General features: G+C 41.0%; 1 protein-coding gene across 4 annotated transcripts in view; it reads left to right on the top strand.

Annotated features, from left to right (window-relative positions):
* LOC118372930 (cadherin-22) overlaps positions 1–23,819 on the top strand; it is a 325,996-nt gene that overhangs the window by 39,872 nt on the left and 262,305 nt on the right. For 2 of the 4 annotated variants that reach the window (XM_052474027.1, XM_052474023.1), the window contains exon 2: positions 20,176–20,270. The gene's annotated coding sequence lies outside the window, so the exon portion shown is untranslated. Of the gene's footprint in view, positions 1–18,761; positions 18,876–20,175; positions 20,276–23,819 lie in introns of all 4 variants that reach the window. The other 2 variants (XM_052474024.1, XM_052474025.1) reach the window with 2 other exon arrangements.

Below are 23,819 nucleotides of genomic sequence, written 5' to 3'. Positions count from 1 at the left end.
AACTCTAACTAACATTCTTTGATAACATTTACATTACATTTAAGTCATTAACTGGTTAGATGGCGTTATGTATTTCAAAAACTTTGGTTTACTTTAATGTAATAACTTGAAAGTATTTGCTTGTATGAATGAATGAATTAAAATACATTTTCCTTGTCAAATCGCCAGTTGGTAACCCATCCCTTATGGGATTAATTAGCACATAAACAAACCTTAAAATAATTTGCTGTGACAATTCATTGATAATTCTTCTTCCGGTGTTCTCTGCAGTTCGCATTTTGTAAAGAATTTAAAAAATTAAGATACAAATCAATACATAATAGGAAACAAGGTTTTCCAAACAATTATATATAGCAGTAAAAACAAATATATATATAACATATACAGAACAATTAAACAGAATGCATTTGAACCCAGTCTGGCACAAAGAGGAGATTCATGTGGGAGACAAGCCTATACACAATCTATGTATATACACACGTGCCAGTTACCACATAAAAGCAAAATATTTGTATTATTTATTTATTGGTAGCCCTTTTTCTTTTATTCAAGGCTTTACCTAAATATTCCGCAAATGGAAATACACAATGGTTGGCTGAAAAATAAATTGAACCCACTAGTCATGAGTGCAAATTATTTCTATTGGAGTTTACATTATAAGGAGCCTGGCTTCCCAGGTCCTCCATATTACATCACACCCTGTATTTTCTATCTGGCATTCTTTGGAATTCTGATGGGTTTTATGTAATAACTCCAAAAATAGAAATGTGTGGTGTAACTTTGCATTGGGACTTTTGATGTGTATACTAATGCATATCCATATGTTACACGTGGTTACGTTTATGCTACCTACCCTTTTTTATGTCAGTGGTCACAATCACTTTCGCAGTCAAAAATCAAGCCGAGGGTCTCCCGAGTGGCACAGCGGTTTAAGGCACTGCATCACAGGGCTTGAGGCGTCACTACAGACCCGGGTTCGTTCCCAGGCTGTGTAACAACCAGCCGTGACCGGGAGTCCCATAGGGCGGCGCACAATTGGCCCAGCGTCGTCTAGGGTAAGGGAAGGGTCTAGCGTCGAGCAATCCCGTATCCGGGAGCGTAATCATAGCCTCAAGCTCATTACCATAACTCAACGTTTCCTATTCATGAAAATCGCAAATAAGATTAAATAAATATATTGAAACACAAACTTAGGCTTTTGTTAACAACACTGTCATCTCAGATTTTCAAAATATGCTTTAACCAAAGCTACACAAGCATTTGTGTAAGAGTATTGATAGCCTAGCATAGCATTAAGCCTAGCATTCAGCAGGCAACATTTTCACAAAAACAAGAAAAGCATTCAAATAAAATCATTTACCTCTGAAGAACTTTGGATGTTTTCAATGACGAGACTCTCAGTTAGATAGCAAATGTTCATTTTTTCCAAAAAGATTATTTGTGTAAGAGAAATAGCTCTGTTTTGTTCATCACGTTTGGCTAAGAAAAAAAAACGAAAATGCAGTCACTTACATCGCCAAACTTTTTTCCAAATTAGCTCCATAATATCGACAGAAACATGGCAAACGTTGTTTAGAATCAATCCTCAAGGTGTTTTTCACAATTCTATTAGATGAAAAATCATTCCTGGCAGTCGGTTTGTCATCAGAGGCAAACGGAAAAATACTGCAGCTGGAGATTACGCAATAATTGCGACGGAGGACACCAAGCGACCACCTGGTAAATGTAGTCTCTTATGGTCAATATTCCAATGATATGCCTACAAATACGTCACAATGCTGCAGATACCTTGGGGAAAACGTGGAAAAGGTAAGCTGACTCCTAGCTCCTCCACAGCCATATAAGGAGTCATTGCCATGAGGCGGTTTCAAAAAATGCGGCACTTCCTGATTGTATTTTTATCTGGGTTTTTTCTGTAACATCAGTTCTGTGACAATATCTTTGCAGTTTTGGAAACGTCAGAGTGTTTTCTTTCCAAAGCAGTCAATTATATGCATAGTCACATCTTTTTGTGACAAAATATCTTGTTTAAAACGGGAACGTTTTTCATCCAAAAATTAAAAGAGCGCCTATATCGAAGAAGTTAAGGAGCGCAGTTTGGCTGGTTATGTTTCAGAGGATGCATGACTCGACCTTCGCCTCTCTCGAGCCCGTTGGGGAGTTGCAGCGATGAGACAAGATCGTAATTGGATATCACGAAAATTGGGAAGAAAAGGGTGTACATGACTTAAACATTTTTAACATGAACCTAATAAAAACTTCTGTAGGAATGAGGTTTGTATAGTAGGCCTAATACATTATCACACCATGTTGGCTCAATGCCTGGCCTGACAATATTGTTCTTCTCAGACCATATTATATTGCAAAACTCAAGCTTTGATAACAAAATATATTAGTTGGTGTAGCACTTGCGAGACACGGCTGAGCATAAATTTAAATAGTTAGGAAATAAATAGCTTTTTTGTTTTACTTAAATGATGGTACCTGCTTGTGATGGTCATGGTGCTTTCAATACAATTGGGAACTTGGACAGAAATGAGGTCAAATCATAAGGTCTGTGACCTTCAGGTCGGAAAGTTTGGGCTCTAGAAAGATGCCATTGTTTCACTTGGAATTCCAAATTGGTTCAATTTTTTTCCCCAGTCAGATCTAATTTTTTTCCAGTTGTCTTGAACGCACTGAAGTGCGCAGCAGAGGGTCCACCAATCTCTCCTTCCTTTCCTCCAGTGAGACTAACAAGAGCAAGGGGACAGTCTTCCACCCGATGGCGAAACTCGCGTCGCACCGCATCTACCTCATGTAACAAATTCACTTTGTTCCTATGACCAGAGAAAGTGAACTATTCCTTGATATTAAAATAGACGAGCTGCTAGTAATAATAGAAACGCAGGGATATCAATACACTTGGCTACTTATTAATTGCAGCTGCAGCGCGAGTGGAAGTAGGGAGATGTGTATGTTTTTATGTTTTTTTTAATAGTGTTGAATAAAAAGTGTTGGCAGTGCTGAATAAAAACTCACTCTGGGATAGGCGTCCCGCTACCTGATATTAAACATGTAGGTACATACAAGTGTCACATCAGTTGAAAGCTTAAATTCTTGTCAATCTAACGGCACTGTCCGAATTACAGTAGCCATTACAGCAGAAGCATGCCATGCGATTGTTTGAGGACGGCGCGCCCACATCATAATATTTTTCCCCTGGCACAGGTTTCATAAATTCACAAATAGCGATTCAATATTCACTTACTTTTTGAAAAATGTCCTCTGATTTGTCTCCCAAAGGGTCCCAGCTATAACATGTAGTGTCATTTTGTTAGATAAAATCCTTCTTTATATCCCAAAAAGTCAGTTTAGTTGGCGCCATTGACTTGAGTAATCCACTCGTTCAACATGCAGAGAAAGGAATCCAAAAATCTACCACTAAACTTAGTTGAAACAAGTCAAAATACATTTCTATTGACTCCTCAGATACCCTAAAATGTAATCAAACTATAATATTTCATACAGAAAGGAGTATGAAACAGGAATCCTATATTAGCAGGTGCGTCTTGTCTTCCTCGCACGCCAAACACGAATTTCCAATAGTGTGTCCCAGTACTAAAACTCATTATTCTTCCTCGTTTTGGAAGAGACAAGCCTGAAACCTTGAACATAGAGTGCTGACACCCTGTGGAAGCCATAGGAATTGCATACTGTGAGCTAGATTTAATTATTTCCCTATACTTTCCATTGTAAGAGTATGGGCTCTCAAAAAAATTTAATATTTCTTTCTTTGGATTTTCTCCTAACATATCTATTGTGTTATAGTCTCATACATTATTTGAACATTTCTACAAAGGGCAAAGTGTTTTCTTTTCAATGGTGCCAATTATATGCATATCCTGGCTTCAGGGCCTGAGCAACAGGCAATTTACTTTGGGCACGTCAGTCAGGTGGAAATTGAGAAAAAAGGACCGTAGCCTGAAGAAGTTAAAAACTGCAGCTCTTTGCTGTATTCTTTGACAGTCTATCTCTGGTCATGGATTTTTAAAAGTTATGAAATCTTATGTAGACTAGTACCAAACTTTGCTGTGGCCGGGTCATGGAAGCCTGTATGACCTGTGAGTTGAGCAATTCCGATTGGCTAGTACAGTAGGCCAACTCGAATTAGCCACACATCTCCCGGGCCAGCAGGATTTGTCTTTGAAGACAAATGAAATGGTTCAAAATGGGAACTCTTTACCTACCCGGTGCACAGGGCTTCTGAATCAAGTGCACTTACTACCAACAGTGCAACATAAATAATATATATTTTTTTAAAGAAGCGCAAGTGTTAAAACTGCTAGATGGAGCCTTCTGAACGGTTGGCTGTAGATGCCCTCACTCACTAGTGACTTCTAACTCTACTTTGGTCTGACCCAACTACAGGCAGTCCTGCAAGAATATTATGTCCATATCCATCAGCACACACACACATAGAAGTGATCTTTGTGGTTCCTAAAGGAAAGTATAGGAACATGTCAACAGTGGTAATGGAGCTATACACTTGGATCTGTAAATGAGATAGCATGACATGTACATACAGTATATATATTACACGTTACTACTACAGACAAGATGTCAGCATTTTAACTGTGTGTGTGTGTGTGTGTGTGTGTGTGTGTGTGTGTGTGTGTGTGTGTGTGTGTGTGTGTGTGTGTGTGTGTGTGTGTGTGTGTGTGTGTGTGTGTGTGTGTGTGTCTGTGTGTGTGAGAGAGAAGGCGAGAGTGTTTTTCAAGTTTTGTCACGTGCAGCAGTATAACTGTGTGTTTTTGTCACTCTGTTTTCTCTACCATTACAGTGTGTCATTGTGTTGTGTGTTTTTGAAGTGATATAGGCTGTGTGTGTGCAGAGGATGATGGAATCCTGAAGAGAAAGGTTTGTTTTTGGAAGACTTTGTGGAGTTGGCAGATGCAGGGAGGGGTGCTACCCGGGCTCCAGACTGTGGGTGCGTTGCAAACCCTATTCCCTATTTAGTGAACTACTTTTGACCAGGGCCTATAAAGTAGCGCACTAAATAGGGAATCGGGTGCCATTTGGTACACAACCGTTGATCTGACAGGTGAATATGGCGCGTAGGCAGGTTTCAGGGGAGAACCCACAACCAAAGCATGTCACTTCCCAGGAGAAATGAAGGCTCTTTCAAGAGCGTGTTTGGCTCTGCAGCCAAAACTAATGGTTTAAGGATTGACAGTGACATGTTGTTCCTAAACATGAAGTCATGTTAGATATTTTGATTGACAGCTCAGCCACATATTGCCAAAGTTGATAACGAATTGTGCCTAGTTGAAATGTATATTATTATTTCAACTGTTATCTTCCCCATACTATTTTATATTTCCATTGAAAACTCCCAAAAGAGGTATGTTAATGGAGAATCCCCAGCTAACACAATGCTTCTGGAACATTCTCTAAAGGTCATTGTTTAGTTTGCCACAACATTCTTGGAACCAACATTTGTAAGCTGGGTCTGCTCTGACCTTTCCCTTAAAAACAATAGCTAGTGCACTTCCTTTGTATCTGGGACTCTGAGGCCTACTGTAACAGCTACAGTAAAAGGCTTCTATGACAAAAGGTCAGTATGGCTCTGTTGTTCTTCTGGGCTCCTCTAGATCTTATGCAGAAGAGAGAAGAGGTGATGGATCTCCCTCTGAAGGGTGAGGAAGTACGGTGTGTTCTGAAAATTAAAATGAGGACACTGGAACTTCTGATATTAGAAAAATACTGTCCACAAAATGGCCGGTAGCAGTATACTACTAGTATCCTTTCTAAAGTAAGTTTCATAAAAAGTAATAGATCGATCTATCATTGAAAAGCAAATGTTTTATGCAAAGTTATAATGAAACAAGTCGAAGTCGATTCTGGTGTTCATTTTGACACATCGATGTGCTTTTACGAAGTAAAAAAAACATGTAGGCTATGACGATTATGCTCTTATATTTGTGGTTACATCCATCGTAACAAGAAATAGATGAACATGGTGGTCATGTCAACTCGTTGTGTTTTTTCCCCAGCTGCTACGACTGATTGGTTGCGCAGTCCTGTAAAAACAGTTGGCTCATAGTTAAACACTTCTAATCCCACATGAGGCAGACTCTTTTTTTCCTTCTTCCAAATCCTTTTGGAATATTCATCCCGTGCCCACAGACTTCTAATTCGGAAAAGTTTTGACCATTCGAAAAAGAGCTACTGTGTGAATATGGCAATGCGGGTTGGATTGAGTTGAGCTCATAATCTTCATTTTCTAGGTGATGATTGCGCTTTTCTTTCCAACACAATTCCACAATAAATGTGACTCCACATTCAGACTTACACCGCAAGTGGCAATAGATGTTAAGAACTCGGCTCCTTACCACTATGAGTTAACTGTCCAAAGCCACATTGGCTTGCAACGCACATCATTATATTATCAGAGCACGCCAGTGGACTTCTGTTAAGAATGCTTTAGGAAGAAAGCGTTTAGATCAGGTACAACTACATTTACCCACCCTCAAAATAAATATATTTGAACAATCCTCCCCACCCACAACTTCTCATCTGAAAGCATTTTTTATTTTTTATTTGAAGGGGTTGGGCAAAGGCTGAAATTGGGGTTGAGAGTTACCATTTAATCTTGAACCTGGCTAATCTAAAATACTTTGATTTTGGCCTTGGCCATGGCCCGCTCTCTTGCCTTTCCTGCGGAAGGTGCACCTTGGAACAAGAGACCTTGTAAATCAGGTGGTGTGCAATCTCCTCTCCGTGGCAGCTAGATTCACCATTTAACTAACAATGTGGCCCGGCTAAATGGGCCTTGTCCAGTCAACATCTTTGGTCCCTTGTTTTATAGATTCTGCAGTCAAGTCCGTCTCCTCTAATGGCTGAGGCTTGGTAGAACATGCTGCTTTGTTGAACGCGATCGAACAGGGAACTCTAAAGACTAATGTATGTCAACCTTGTGCAGTGCATCCCTCGGGATCTCCCACAGCAATGGGCCTGTTTGCCTCTTCTCCCCAAGCAAGAAAAACGGTTACCTTTTAATGTCACTGAGATCATAAGACCGACCATGAAGGTTCGTCGGATGCGATTGGAACATACAGTATCTTGATGACAGACACTCTTTGACTCTTACTTTGTGGGTTTCGCCCCGTAAACAGAAAAAATAATCAACGTCTTTTTTTCTGGTTATGGCTAAGAGAACCGGAGGGAATGCCTCTTTCTGGCAGGGTATGATTAGCAAGCTCTATGCGCAGCAGGCAGCTAATTTTAATATTCATTTCTCTTATGCTCAGCAGGCAGCTAATTTTAATATTAATTTAACTTCTGTTTTCAGTTGAAACTAATGTGAAAATGGAGCAAAAAGGGAAAGCTACCCAGTCGGTTATGGGAATGTAGAAATATAGTGGCCCAATATCAATTGATGTGTCCATGACACTTGTGTTATGCCAAAATGTGTCCATAATTTCATCACTACTATCATCTAATAATTATCTTCTGTGATATCATCTTATTTCTTTATGTGATAATATGCCACATGTAGCTCTTCAGCAAAAAATATATACCTTTTTGGTCTTTGTGCATTTAATGTAACAAAACCAGAACATTTTCACAATGCTTGTTGTGGCTCATCTGTTACTGTCCCCCTTTGCGAATTCTCTTGTGACATGACTTATAAACACCATTGTCCTTTCCTAATTCCCCCTGTCTGATCTACAACCCTGTCTCAGTTCCCTCCTTTTTGCTGCTATGATCTAGTCTCTCTTTCTCACTCACTCACCCCTTTACAAGGCAAAACAAGAGAGACACTTGAGAGCTTGTGCTTATCAGGTCAACGAGTGCCACGTAATGGAGAGAAGTAGAAACAGGAACTAAAGAGAGAGAGAGTCAACCCATGTTGGCTGCCAATGGGTTTTTGGAGATGCAGTTAGAGGTAGTGAACAAGGGTAATGATGTCGACGAACAAGTGCCAGTCTTTCATTGAAGGGAAAGGTTACTCACGAGTGCCCAGGTATCTCGAGAACATTAACTTAATGTCAGACCCTGTGACAGTGATTGAAAAGTAAGTGAAACTTCATTGGTACTCTTAAGGGCAACCGGACAGGCATTTCTCTCAGGATACCGCTAAAACAAAGCATCTGAGAGAAAGTTTAAGTTTGAGTGTTAGAGGCTGTAGAGAGAGAGGGATTTATTGAGATCGACCACTGTCTGTGTGTGTTGGAGAGGGATTTATTCAGATCGACCACTGTCTGTGTGTGTTGGAGAGGGATTTATTCAGATTGACCACTGTCTGTGTGTGTTGGAGAGGGATTTATTCAGATCGACCACTGTCTGTGTGTGTTGGAGAGGGATTTATTCAGATCGACCACTGTCTGTGTGTGTTGGAGAGGGATTTATTCAGATCGACCACTGTCTGTGTGTGTTGGAGAGGGATTTATTCAGATCGACCACTGTCTGTGTGTGTTGGAGAGGGATTTATTCAGATTGTCCACTGTCTGTGTGTGTTGGAGAGGGATTTATTCAGATTGACCACTGTCTGTGTGTGTTGGAGAGGGATTTATTCAGATTGACCACTGTCTGTGTGTGTTGGAGAGGGATTTATTCAGATTGACCACTGTCTGTGTGTGTTGGAGAGGGATTTATTCAGATTGACCACTGTCTGTGTGTGTTGGAGAGGGATTTATTCAGATTGACCACTGTCTGTGTGTGTTGGAGAGGGATTTATTCAGATTGACCACTGTCTGTGTGTGTTGGAGAGGGATTTATTCAGATCGACCACTGTCTGTGTGTGTTGAGAGGGATTTATTCAGATCGACCACTGTCTGTGTGTGTTGGAGAGGGATTTATTCAGATTGACCACTGTCTGTGTGTGTTGGAGAGGGATTTATTCAGATCGACCACTGTCTGTGTGTGTTGGAGAGGGATTTATTCAGATTGACCACTGTCTGTGTGTGTTGGAGAGGGATTTATTCAGATCGACCACTGTCTGTGTGTGTTGGAGAGGGATTTATTCAGATTGACCACTGTCTGTGTGTGTTGGAGAGGGATTTATTCAGATTGACCACTGTCTGTGTGTGTTGAGAGGGATTTATTCAGATCGACCACTGTCTGTGTGTGTTGGAGAGGGATTTATTCAGATTGACCACTGTCTGTGTGTGTTGGAGAGGGATTTATTCAGATTGACCACTGTCTGTGTGTGTTGGAGAGGGATTTATTCAGATTGACCACTGTCTGTGTGTGTTGGAGAGGGATTTATTCAGATCGACCACTGTCTGTGTGTGTTGGAGAGGATTTATTCAGATTGACCACTGTCTGTGTGTGTTGGAGAGGGATTTATTCAGATTGACCACTGTCTGTGTGTGTTGGAGAGGGATTTATTCAGATTGACCACTGTCTGTGTGTGTTGGAGAGGGATTTATTCAGATTGACCACTGTCTGTGTGTGTTGGAGAGGGATTTATTCAGATTGACCACTGGACCTTCTCCAAAAGTACAGCTGAGCCTTTCTTTTCTCCTCAGTGAGGTGAGATTGCTGGTCGAATGACAAATCAATAACGTTGATAAGAGGAGTATTAAGACTGACATCTTTGCCATTGTCATTCTTCCATTTCTCTGAAGCTGTTTTGTTGAGGCATTTTCTATTTCTAAAGTTCCCTGGACAATTATTCTGGAGGCACATCTCAGACATGAGCCTGGCTATCAATAACACACAATAGTGGATTCTCAAATGACGTTCATCCTGGCCGTCTTTGAGAACTTGAATCATAATTACAGTAATATTCTATTTTCTGAAATAGTTCAGAGTTTCCTAGCTTCACTGAGGAGGGGAATATTGATTATCTAATGATAGATGTTCAATCACTTTCTGACTGTATGCAATATTACTTTTTGGACTAGTTTCCCAAAAACGACTAGAACATTGTCACAAAAGCAGTGGATCTTTGAGTATTTTTTTGTATTTATTTTTTATTTCACCTTTATTTAACCAGGTAGGCTAGTTGAGAACAAGTTCTCATTTGCAACTGCGACCTGGCCAAGATAAAGCATAGCAGTGTGAACAGACAACACAGAGTTACACATGGAGTAAACAATTAGCAAGTCAATAACACAGTAGAAAAAAAATGGGCAGTCTATATACAATGTGTGCAAAAGGCATGAGGAGGTAGGCGAATAATACAATTTTGCAGATTAACACTGGAGTGATAAATGATCAGATGGGCATCTACAGGTAGAGATATTGGTGTGCAAAAGAGCAGAAAAGTAAATAAATAAAAACAGTATAAAAACAGTATGGGAATGAGGTAGGTGAAAAAGGGTGAGCTATTTACCTATAGACTATGTACAGCTGCAGCGATCGGTTAGCTGCTCGGATAGCTGATGTTTGAAGTTGGTGAGGGAGATAAAAGTCTCCAACTTCAGCGATTTTTGCAATTCGTTCCAGTCACAGGCAGCAGAGTACTGGAACAAAAGCGGCCAAATGAGGTGTTGGCTTTAGGGATGATCAGTGAGATACACCTGCTGGAGCGCGTGCTACGGATGGGTGTTGCCATCGTGACCAGTGAACTGAGATAAGGCGGAGCTTTACCTAGCATGGACTTGTAGATGACCTGGAGCCAGTGGGTCTGGCGACGAATATGTAGTGAGGGCCAGCCGACTAGAGCATACAAGTCGCAGTGGTGGGTGGTATAAGGTGCTTTAGTGACAAAACGGATGGCACTGTGATAGACTGCATCCAGTTTGCTGAGTAGAGTGTTGGAAGCCATTTTGTAGATGACATCGCCGAAGTCGAGGATCGGTAGGATAGTCAGTTTTACAAGGGTAAGCTTGGCAGCGTGAGTGAAGGAGGCTTTGTTGCGGAATAGAAAGCCGACTCTGGATTTGATTTTTGATTGGAGATGTTTGATGTGAGTCTGGAAGGAGAGTTTGCAGTCTAGCCAGACACCTAGGTACTTATAGATGTCCACATATTCAAGGTTGGAACCATCCAGGGTGGTGATGCTAGTCGGGCATGCGGGTGCAGGCAGCGATCGGTTGAAAAGCATGCATTTGGTTTTACTCGCGTTTAAGAGCAGTTGGAGGCCACGGAAGGAGTGCTGTATGGCATTGAAGCTCGTTTGGAGGTTTGTTTTGCATTTAGACACATACAGGCGTGTCTTACTCTCAACCTGTTGCACAATATTTGGCTTCAGTGTTGTCATTTAGAACTGTGAGACTCCAATACTTACCAATGCAATTAACTGTACTCATTTTCTTTGGATTTTATATTCTATGAAAGCGTATTGGTCAGTCACTCCTGTGTCAGATAGTGTGCACAGCGACTGTATTGTAAAGTAGGGTGGGGATTAGCAGGGAAGTGCACAAGTGCACAAGTACAGTGAAATGCCTTTCCGTTTTCTTTTCTCTTTTAGGGGCTCTAAACTCAACAATGCAGTAATCAATATCAATGTAGTACCAAAAATAACACAAGGTAGAACAAAAACAAAGAATATATATAAACCAAAATATGAAGAACAAGTAAGCTATATACAGGGTAAGTTCCAGGGTCATTGCCAATACCAGATTTACAATGTGCAGGGATACTGGAGTGATAGAGGTAGATATGTACAGGGGTAAGGTGACTAGGCAACAGGATATATGGTAAACAGAGTAGCAGCAGCATATACTGTATGATAATTGTGAGTGTGTGTGCAGAGTCGGTATAAATGTGTGTGCATCATAGGAGGTTGGTGGCACCTTAATTGGGGAGGATGGGCTTGTTGTAATGGCTGGGGCACAATAAGTGAAATGGTATCAAACACATGGTTTCCATGGTTTCCATGTGTTTTATGCCATTCCATTCGCTCCGTTCCAACCATTATGGTGAGCCGTTTGCTCTTCGGCAGCCTCCACTTGTGTGCGTGTGTGAGCAAATTAAGTGTGTGTATGTGTGTGTGTGTGTGTGTGTTGGAGTGTCAGTGTGTAGAGTCCTGTGAGTGCAAAAATAAACTCAGATAGTCAGTGTGGCCATTTTGTAAGATATTTAGCAGCTTTGTTGAATGGTGATAGAAGCTGTTCAGGAGCCTGTTGGTGTCAGACTTGTTGCTCCGGTAACGTTTGCTGTGCGGAAGCAGAGAGAACAGTCTATGGCTGGAGTCTTTAATGTTTTTCCGTCCTTTCCGGTGTTTATTTTTACTTTTATTTTCACAAAATGTATCCACTATCATTTATTTTAACCGACCAATATCTTTTGAACATCAGAACGGAAGTTACTTACCTAAATTCCGGCTTCAACTTCATCTGCCCTGGGCTCTTTCTGTAATTCCAACCCGGTTTGGCATTACAGGCAGGAGAGGGGGATCCTGGGTAAACTCAAAGAGACTGCTGGCCTTGTTAGAATGGTGTATTGCCAATTACTGCAAAATGATTCCGTTGCATTCTACTGAGCTGATGCCTCATCGACGATGAACGATGGGAAAGGAAGCAGATGTTCAGAGTAAGAACAATAGAAGATGTTTTTATCTTGGACAACAGTCAAACCAAAAGCCAGAACTTTTGTGATCTTAATTTAAAAAAAGACAAAAAATGTGTAATACAATAGTTTACACATTTAAACGCACTTAATTAACAAACAAGTTCATTTCTGAACTTGATATTTCATACAAAATTGCTTTTTGTTCGTTTCCAGAGTGAGATGACTATCTGGACAGGATTAAGTTTTTAGGTGACAACAACTGAATCACCAGGGACAGAGAGAAATAAGCATGAGATTGACTCTGTTAAAAGAAAGGCCTCTCTGTTAAAAGACTTCTCTGTAAAAGGCTCTTGTCCTCTCAAATTCATCTAAATGCACATTGAAATTAAGAAGATTCTTAAATGCTGAGATCTGGTGGAATAAATAGTGCAATTATGCACATGTGATTTCTGAAGGATACTCTTTGCTGCATTACCATAACCATAAGGCAGCCTAAACCAACATTTTAACTGTTCTGACATGAATAGGTTTGTAAAGGCATGCCGCCTCTCCAGAAGCAATCTGGGCTTATCGTGACAGCAGCCAAACAGTACACAGTAAGGCAAATGTCCCCTCTTGATGCAAGGTTAATCAGGTGGATATAAATGAATGTGGCACCCAATTCCACACAGCGATTTACCTCTGTATGCCACCATGTCCATATCCGATTTGCACAGCTGTTTAACTTTTGTGATCAAATTCGGCATTCTCAAATTGTCACAAAAGCATGAAAGAAATGAGTGCTTGGTTGGTTTGTGGTTTCAATGGTATTTACAGGGATTAGGTTTCAGTTGCAAAATCATGTGGCCCTATTCATTGTTGAGCACCTTTTGTGATCGTGCAGTACAAACTGCTATTACCAAAGAAGAGCTCACAAAGACTTAGCCTGCATTTGATTGTTCTCATTTGAAATTACAGGAGGAGATGTATGCTGCACTCGCTTCACCATCCAAGGTCCGGACCTTTTCTCTTTTGGCCATTGTTTGGGAAGTTGTGGGCAGCCAACTCAGAGAACTCAGTACAGAACATACTCTGGGACATGCATACACAGAACCTCTACACCATCATCACATTGCCATTTCCTGGTATTGATTTGTCCAACCCTTTCATATTCTGCTTGGCCAAGGGATTCAGGATGGTAAACACAACAAAATGTCAGTTTTACCAGTTGAATACTAATTGTCTCTTCAATTAAAACATATAATTTTCAATGAACTTGTAGCATAAAGTATTTTAAGCTAAAAAGTGGTCATCAAAAAGTACAGTTCTACACAGGTCTATCTCCTGACCCCTTTCAGTTATCGAAACCAATCTAGTTAAATATTTCCATGGTCACATTCAATAGACGGTCAATGAATGTAGCTCTTTAAAAATGTTGATAATCTGGGCGACGTGGTTGACCTCTAACCTTCACACAACCTTTGCCTCTTTGTTGTTTCACAACTTCATCGCCATTTTTGATAAAAATGGGGGTTAGATAAATGTACGGCTGTCACGTTCCACCCCCGTCTCATCTCTTTTGGCCATTTTGACGCATAATTGGACCCAAGTACATGTCAACAGTTCAATTAGGCCAAATTGTGTTTTATGTTTTCAAATCTTGAGTTTGAAGTAATTGAGTAATTGTTCTGACGTAGCATGTCAGCATAATGTGCTGTTAGCTAAAAAAGCTAAATCAGTGGGGGCATGAGACGATTGCTCAACATTGTTGGAATGGAGGTTTATGCTGAGATTTATGTTTGTGCCTCTGTCATTCATTGTTGAGTAAAAAGCAGACTGAGGAAAAGACATGCAATTGTAAAGCTTTCCTGTTTCAAAAGAAGTGGCATGAATTATTTTTCAAGTGTCTGTAACACTGTAGACCCTTAGCCTACTACTCCGCTATAGGCACGATAGCCTAGCCTACTGCTCTCTGCTATAGGCACGATAGCCTAGCCTACTGCTTTCTGCTATAGGCACGATAGCCTAGCCTACTGCTCTCTGCTATAGGCACGATAGCCTAGCCTACTGCTCTCTGCTATAGGCACGATAGCCTAGCCTACTGCTCTCTGCTATAGGCACGATAGCCTAGCCTACTGCTCTCTGCTATAGGCACGATAGCTTAGCCTCCTGCTCTGTGCTATAGGCACGATAGCCTAGCCTACTGCTTTCTGCTATAGGCACGATAGCCTAGCCTACTGCTCTCTGCTATAGGCACGATAGCCTAGCCTACTGCTCTCTGCTATAGGCACGATAGCTTAGCCTACTGCTCTGTGCTATAGGCACGATAGCATAGCCTACTGCTCTGTGCTATAGGCACGATAGCCTAGCCTACTGCTCTCTACTATAGGCACGATAGCCTAACCTACTGCGCTCTGCTATAGGCACGATAGCCTAGCCTACTGCTCTCTGCTATAGGCACGATAGCCTAGCCTACTGCTCTCTGCTATAGGCATGATAGCCTAGCCTACTGCTCTCTGCTATAGGCACGATAGCTTAGCCTACTGCTCTCTGCTATAGGCACGATAGCTTAGCCTACTGCTCTGTGCTATACGCACGATAGCATAGCCTACTGCTCTGTGCTATAGGCACGATAGCATAGCCTACTGCTCTGTGCTATAGGCACGAGAGCCTAGCCTACTGCTCTGTGATATAGGCACAATAGCTACATCACTGACTGGAGGAGATTATGGCTGTAGATTATATTGTACATTGTATATTGAACAGGCAGTATTAGCAACTTTTTTTTAGAAGATGTGTTGTGTACGTGGAGTGGCAGGTAGCTGAGTGGTTAGAGCGTTGGGCCAGTAACTGAAAGGTTGCTAGATCGAATCCCCGAGCTGACAAGGTAAAACATCTGTTGTTCTTCCCCTGAACAAGGCAGTTAACCCATTGTTCCTAGGCCGTCATTGTAAATAATAATTTGTTCTTTAACTGACTTGCCTAGTTAAATAAAGGTTGAATAAATAAATAAAAACGTGCAGACACACACCCACAAACAACTCCTGAATCAGATAGATTGATTTGTTTTGAGATGCTCCATCCTACGTCCTTCCCTTCATCCCTTAGCACGCTAATGTGAAGCATTATCCTCTCTGTACGAGATACTGTCATGTTGTACTACCCATGTTTTATTTCTGTGTCCTTCTGCTGATGAGATCTCGGTGTACTATTTGAAAGGACAAGGGAATTTGTTTTCTTTCTCTTCCCAGCTCTGTGGTAAATAATGTTTTTTTTTTTCATCTCATTTTTCCATTCATCTGTGTGTTGGGAGAATTTTATGAAAATAAAGAGATGTTTGAAGTTGGGAAGATTTAAATCTCTTGGCCTTTTACTTCAGTTTGCCGGTCTCTTTGATGTGCACAGTACCTACAGATGTAGGATCTTAATTTGAGCCAGTTTGCTACAGTCTTAGAAAAAAAGGGTTCTACCTCGAACCAAAAAGGGATCTCCTATGGGGACAGCTGAATAACGTTTTTTCTCTAAGAGTGTACAGCAGGAAAATAATCATGCAGCAACAGGAAATGTGAATTATTTTGTGGATTATAATTAATGGACATTTTTGTAGGGGTTGATACGTTTCTCGAAAGGGAAAATCAAGTCTGAAATTTCAAAGTGGATATGACAAACTTCAGAAGCCTTTTTAACCTCAAATATAATTCAAGTTTTACATTTCCTGCATTGCAGGAAAGTTCTCCTGCACAGGGTGTTCAAATTAAGATCCTACATCTGTACACTGCTGATTGAATTTGCAGGAGCTTTTTCTCTTTTGGACCTTCAGTTCATAAAATAATATTGATATCACTGAATCCATTTCGTCTTTGGTTGGTGCCTACTCCTATCTGGCAATGCCTTCGGTGACCTCGGAAAGTGTTCTCACACAGTGTTATACTTTACATGCAAGAATGTTTGAATGAGATGTTTTTCTAAACTGGCTTTTGAAGCGGTATTTACTGGAGATAGGGATGCATTTGGTCTGAAAGCTTTGCTTAGACTCTTGTGAGGTGGTTCCCTGCTAGTCTCACTTAAAGCGTCTGCTGTAGACCCGTTTTCAAACAGTTTTTTTAAATAGCTTTCCAAATCTCAAACCGCCAATACGTCAAAGTAATGCGCTGTCAGAACTGTCATGTCTGTCTTTCATTAGAACATTTTCAGGTTGCATACCCATCCATATCTAACCTATTTCAATGTGGGAACAAAGCTTAAAGTTGTGCTGAAGAATGTTCATTGTTTAGAAAATGTCTTAAGGTCCCAGACTTCTTTTGATAAGGGGGGGTTAAATCCACATAAATAGATTCTCACTCACTCACTCACTCACTCACTCACTCACTCACTCACTCACTCACTCACTCAGTCAGTCACTCACTCACTCACACATGCACAAGATGGACCTTGTGTTTGCACTTTAGCTAGCAAATACATTTCAGGTAACTAATAAACTCTTGCAAAATATGAATGACCATCTTGACTGTGTTATATGGCGAGTAGACTGTACAGAGTGGTGGGGCTTGGGTGATGCAATGGATCTGCATCAGCTATACTCTATAGCCCCTTCCGTCTCCTCCGTGCCAGCTAGGGGAGGATGGCCAAAAGCCTTTGTCAGTGAGGAGTCAGGAGAGAGGAAAATATGGATAGAGTGAAGAAGAGTAGAAAGGGAAGGTGTAGAGGGGAGGGGTACAGACTGAGTGTGGCTGAGGAAGCCCTAGGCCGTGGGATTGTGGTTAGGCTGTGTGCGTTTATCCAGCTCTGCAGCAGGCTTCTGAAACAGCACCTCAGGAAGACACATTAAAGCGGGTGGCTGCTGTTCCACCCTGATCTGTCTAATACCCCCAGATACACAGGGCTTTGCTAGGGACTCAGGAGGGGTGTGGGCCAGGATCATATCGTTTCGGTGCAGACAATCCTAGCCAGCAGCCATGTAGTTACTTCTGTGATTAACAGATTAGATGGGCCTCATGTGCCTGAGTCAGATGTCACCTAAAGCTGGTACTTGGGTAGACCTGGAAAAGGCTTCCATGTTTAGTTATAGTTGAGAGCTTGAACTGGATGGTTGGTGATTGGTGGTAGGGTGCCTATCAACTATTATTTTAGAGTTTGGCTTGGAATGGTGCCACTGACTGATAGAGAAGAGCGGCAGGTAGCCTAGCGGTTAAAATCGTTGGGCCAGTAACCGAAAGGTTGCTGGTTTGAATCCTGAGCCAGCTAGGTGAAAAATCTGTCTGTACCTTTGAGCCAGGCACCTAACCCTAATTGCTCCTGTAAGTCACTCTGGATAAGAGCGTCTGCTAAATGACTAAAATGTTGTTGTTTTTTTTAAATGTGGGCTTTCTGTTTGTTAATGGTGAACTGTCATACGGAATACATGTCTCTAATGGTGGTACGACTCTAAACCATCAATGAGCCTCCAAATCACACACTTATGATTATATGGATGATGCAAAGTAAGAGTATTCAGAGCATCACAAATACATGTGACAGACTGTTAAAACATCTGCTGGAAAAATGGATACGGGTTACGCTGATAACATGTAAATAAATAACATTGAAAAGATTGTCAGATACCTCTTGTCATTCAGTGCATCCTGTGCAGCCAACTTGTAAATACGGGTGGACTTTTCGGAGGTGGACCTGCCTTGGATTTGAGAGTGGTGGTACTGATCAGTGCTGATTTGAACATTCAGCTTGAGTTATGGTCCTTCTGTAGCTCAGTTGGTAGAGCATGGCGCTTGTAACGCCAGGGTAGTGGGTTCGATTCCCGGGACCACCCATACGTAGAATGTATGCACACATGACTGTAAGTCGCTTTGGATAAAAGCGTCTGCTAAATGGCAAATATTATATTATTATTATAAGTTGAGTAGCTGGTCAGCGCATGCGAGATTTGATTCTTGTTTCCAAAAGTAGAGACAAACAATGCTAAGACACACTAAAGTTAAAGTTTCCTCTGCTTTTATTGTACAAAAATATAAGTGATTTTGATTTCGCAAGGGTATTTTTAGGTCAAAGAGGTAGAAAATAATGTTGTGTTCATTAAGGTCAACTCCAGGTGAAAGACAACATGATTGGTGTTAGTTATACTATTGTTCTAAGAGAATAAATCAGTATCCTACGTCTTAGGCTCCGTGTTTCAACACAATACCACCGTGCTACGTATTCGTTTGCGCTCCTAATTCGCGCCACACCTCCAAGGCTACAGTGTGAAATCTTTCAATGCCTACACAAACAAAGAGACGGAGATAAATCAAAGTATAATTTATTTTTTAAAACTGTGTGAAGAGGATGTCATTCCACCTCAGGGTCTGTAGACGCCCCGTGATGTGGTGGATCTGTTTAAGCACAACTGGAGCGATGCAGGGAACTGTCAGAGGCCTGAGGAAACAATCTCTCCGTACACTGAAGTGTTTGATCAGGTGAGCTGTGTGCTTGAGCATCTCCTCAAGGGCTTATGTTAGTGCTCAACGACAGTTATCTTGTAGGTTTGTTTTCACCAAAGTACACGAGGTCTCACTGTTTGACTGTGCATTATGTCCAAGTCAGAGTCACCATTTCTGAAGTGTTGCTTTGTTATTTGATGCAATGTATACAAACACTGTGCTTTACAAGTATAGGATCTTAATTTGACCAGTATTGTGGCAGCAAAATGTTAACATTTAGTCCATAATGTTGCTAGATCAGTGGTTAGGCTATTAGCTGGCCAAAATTAAGCTTAATGAAAAGTGCAATACTGTTAATATAAGCGTGTGTTAGTGAATTTCTATAAATCATGAAGCTCATCTACAAAACTCTCAGCAACAAAAGAGTGATCAAATTTAAGATCCTAGGTACAGTATATGCCGTGCGAGCATATACTGTGAGCCTCAAGCATTGATTTACCATAGCTGTACCATACGTTTCGATTTCTGATGCCAAACGAAAGGTACAAGTACGAGGGCCAACATTGTTCCTTTGTAATAAAATAAAATAGCCTTTTGAAATGATCTCTTTTTTGTTGTTGTTATATTATCACATTAACTTTTATTCACATATCAATTCTGGATCAAATGTGGGTTTCCAGGTAAACAGAGAAAATCACCCTCATTTTAATCAATGGTCAATCTTCTTTGACCAAGCCACCTATCTACTTGCTGAAGCACACCAAGCAGCACAACAGACAGGCTATTAGCAAGGGGCCAACTTCACACTCAACCCGTAATGACAGAGTTAATAACACGCGTCTTGGCCCACTGGCTGACTGCTGTGGGGTAGATGCAGGATGTATCTCTTCGTAAGTACGTTGTCAGGAACAAAGTTTGTGTAATTAGACGGGAGTTAAAATGTAATTAAAAGAGTTTAAATAGACATGGCACCGTCTCGGGGGGATCCTGTACCCTACCTTCGGGGGTGGGGAGGAAGGTAATTAAATAAATGTCTGTGGGTTATTGAATGTGCTCTCGCCCCGAACAAAGTGGTGCCTTCTTACCCCCCCCGACCTGAGAGTAGAGGATGACAGTTAATGACTCTGTTTTATAAAACCACTTTAGCTCTTGCCTTCACTTCCAGACAGTGTGAGAGTAGCCTCACTTTTCATCCGCTAGGGAAATGTTCCCCCCATTTCTCTCCATTCCATTAGCAAATTACCTCCCCTCTCTGCCGTTAGATGTACGTCTTGGAAATTAATTCATCTTAACTTGGAAAACAATTAAGTAGACTCCTGTTCCTCCTTTGTTTCAGGTCTGTGGGGCAGATGGAAAGAGTGGAAGAAGGGGTGGAATATTGAGAAGGACCAGAATACCTGAAGAGTATATCATTCTAAAGAAACCAACAAGGTCAGGTGACTATGGAATGAGCACACATTTACGTAGCTAATGCTTCATTTGGATTTGTACTTATAACCTGCTTATAAACCATTATCAAATACTTTATTATAAACTGGGTGGGTCGAGCCCTGAATGCTGATTGGCTGACAGCCGTGGTATATCAGACCGTATACCACGGGTATGACAAAACATTTTTTACCGCTCTTTTTACCACTCTTATTACGTTGGTAACCAGTTTATAATAGCAATAAGCCACCTCGGGGCGTTGTGATATATGGCCAATATACCACGGCTAAGGGCTGTATCCAGGCACTCTGCATTGCGTTGTGCCGTGGTATATTGGCCATATATCACACCTCCTCAGGCCTTTATTAACCATTAGCAAAGTGTTTATACATGTTCCTGTATACCTTAACATACATGTACATATTACATCCCCCAAAAACGTGTTTTAAGTCAAATTTGGGGTTGATAATATAATAATCAGGAGATTCAAATGAGTACCACAACCAAAAACAAAGTTTTCCAGCACATTCAACTTTAGTTTTGTTGGTTTACTTTGCTTAAATGAAACCACTGGCCATATCCGCAGGAAGTAGGGTTGCTGAGGGTGCTGCAGCCCCCCACCCCCTGTCTGAGAAAAATAATCCTCAGGCGTTAAGATTCAAACCTTCTCAACCAACTGTGTGCTGGAATACAAATGTTTATTATACATTTTCGTCAACAGACCCCCAATTAACTACTATATAAGTATGCAATCAGTGTTCATAGAAATGCAAAATATTATTTCAATTTCCCCAACAGGGTCTTTATCATAAGCACATTCTTTGAGAGATTGGAATGTTAAACCAGTATGTTTGGGATAAATAAATACATTTAGACATGTGCATTGAGTGTGGAAAATGCGCTCTACAAATTAAATTATTATTATGTGATAGATTATTAATCAATTATAAGTCACTCCATATTTACATACGAAAGGAAACGTCAGCACGCACGGTAATCAAAACCTGATTACCATAATAAACCGGGAGTAGATTAAGAGAAAATCCTGCTCTTGTCGCTAAAGCAATTCTCCCAATTCTGTCTTCGTGTGTTCCCAATGCTCTGGATTAACATGCAACCAACATCTGCTGACTCACATGATTATGGACCTTATGGACCTTCCCAATTGAATATGTCTGTGTCAGTGTCTTTGCTATAAGAGGTAACGCCCAGGTAAAGAACCCAAGCTCTCCAGATTACAGTGTGTGAATTTGTTTACAGCATCTGCCTTTTCAGTAATTTGATAACATATAACATAATCAGATGGATCAGGGCGACGTGGCTGTTGTGTGTCGAGAAGGTCTTCTCAACCCCAAAATGTCTTCCAGACAGGGTATGGGGTACGAACTAGGTGTCGCTATATGTGTTATGTGTTTACCAGCTTCATGTGCTTGTGTTGACACAACAGTGGATGTAATGTGTATGGCTTTCTCTCTCGTCACTTGTTCAAGTAATACCCAAATCCCTTTTAACACCTCTCAATTGTTTCTGGAGAATGCTAATTTAAGGGCTATAATATAGTACATTTAAGTCCACAGGCTTTTACCAGATATCCCTTCCGCATTGACATGTCAGGACTTAACATAAGCCCTACGTTTTATTCTCTCCTGTGTTTCTTTCCTTTACTGCCCCAGTAATACGATTTTCATGACAACTACTGGAGTTTGTCTTCATATCTAGTGTAAGGCTTTCGACCATGAGAGCATCTTTTACAGTGCATTTTGTCTTATAGTTGTCCTGTGCTGTCACTGAGACACATTATCACAGTGAGGGAACAGCATCATCATAACGGTATAGTACTGAGACACATTACCACATTGAGGGAACAGCATCATCATAACGGTATAGTACTGAGACATTATCACAGTGAGGGAACGGCATCATCATAACGGTATAGTACTGAGACATTATCACAGTGAGGGAACGGCATCATCATAATGTTATAGTACTGAGACATTATCACAGTGAGGGAACGGCATCATCATATCGGTATAGTACTGAGACATTATCACAGTGAGGGAACGGCATCATCATAACGGTATAGTACTGAGACATTATCACAGTGAGGGAACGGCATCATCATAACTGTATAGTACTGAGACACATTATCACAGTCAGGGAACAGCATCATCATAACTGTATAGTACTGAGACACATTATCACAGTGAGGGAACGGCATCATCATAACGGTATAGTACTGAGACATTATCACAGTGAAGGAACGGCATCATCATAACTGTATAGTACTGAGACATTATCACAGTGAGGGAACGGCATCATCATAACGGTGTAGTACTGAGACATTATCACAGTGAGGGAACAGCATCATCATAACGGTATAGTACTGAGACATTATCACAGTGAGGGAACAGCATCATCATAACGGTATAGTACTGAGACATTATCACAGTGAGGGAACAGCATCATCATAACGGTATAGTACTGAGACATTATCACAGTGAGGGAACAGCATCATCATAACGGTATAGTACTGACACATTACCACAGTCAGGGAACAGCATCATCATAACTGTATAGTACTGAGACATTATCACAGTGAGGGAACAGCATCATCATAACGGTATAGTACTGAGACATTATCACAGTGAGGGAACAGCATCATCATAACGGTATAGTACTGAGACATTATCACAGTGAGGGAACAGCATCATCATAACTGTATAGTACTGAGACACATTATCACAGTGAGGGAACGGCATCATCATAACGGTATAGTACTGAGACACATTATCACAGTCAGGGAACAGCATCATCATAACGGTATAGTACTGAGACATTATCACAGTGAGGGAACGGCATCATCATAACGGTATAGTACTGAGACATTATCATAGTGAGGGAACAGCATCATCATAACGGTATAGTACTGAGACACATTACCACAGTGAGGGAACGGCATCATCATAACGGTATAGTACTGAGACATTATCACAGTGAGGGAACAGCATCATCATAACGGTATAGTACTGAGACATTATCATAGTGAGGGAACAGCATCATCATAACGGTATAGTACTGAGACATTATCATAGTGAGGAACGGCATCATCATAACGGTATAGTACTTACACATTATCACAGTGAGGGAACGGCATCATCATAACGGTATAGTACTGAGACACATTATCACAGTGAGGGAACGGCATCATCATAACGGTATAGTACTGAGACATTATCATAGTGAGGGAACAGCATCATCATAACTGTATAGTACTGAGACATTATCATAGTGAGGGAACAGCATCATCATAACTGTATAGTACTGAGACATTATCACAGTGAGGGAACGACATCATCATAACGGTATAGTACTGAGACATTATCACAGTGAGGGAACGGCATCATCATAACGGTATAGTACTGAGACATTATCATAGTGAGGGAACATCATCATCATAACTGTATAGTACTGAGACATTATCATAGTGAGGGAACAGCATCATCATAACTGTATAGTACTGAGACATTATCACAGTGAGGGAACGACATCATC

Source organism: Oncorhynchus keta, chromosome 21, assembly GCF_023373465.1.
Source record: "Oncorhynchus keta strain PuntledgeMale-10-30-2019 chromosome 21, Oket_V2, whole genome shotgun sequence".
NCBI lineage: Eukaryota > Metazoa > Chordata > Actinopteri > Salmoniformes > Salmonidae > Oncorhynchus > Oncorhynchus keta.
This window is presented reverse-complemented; position numbering and strand designations above follow the sequence as displayed.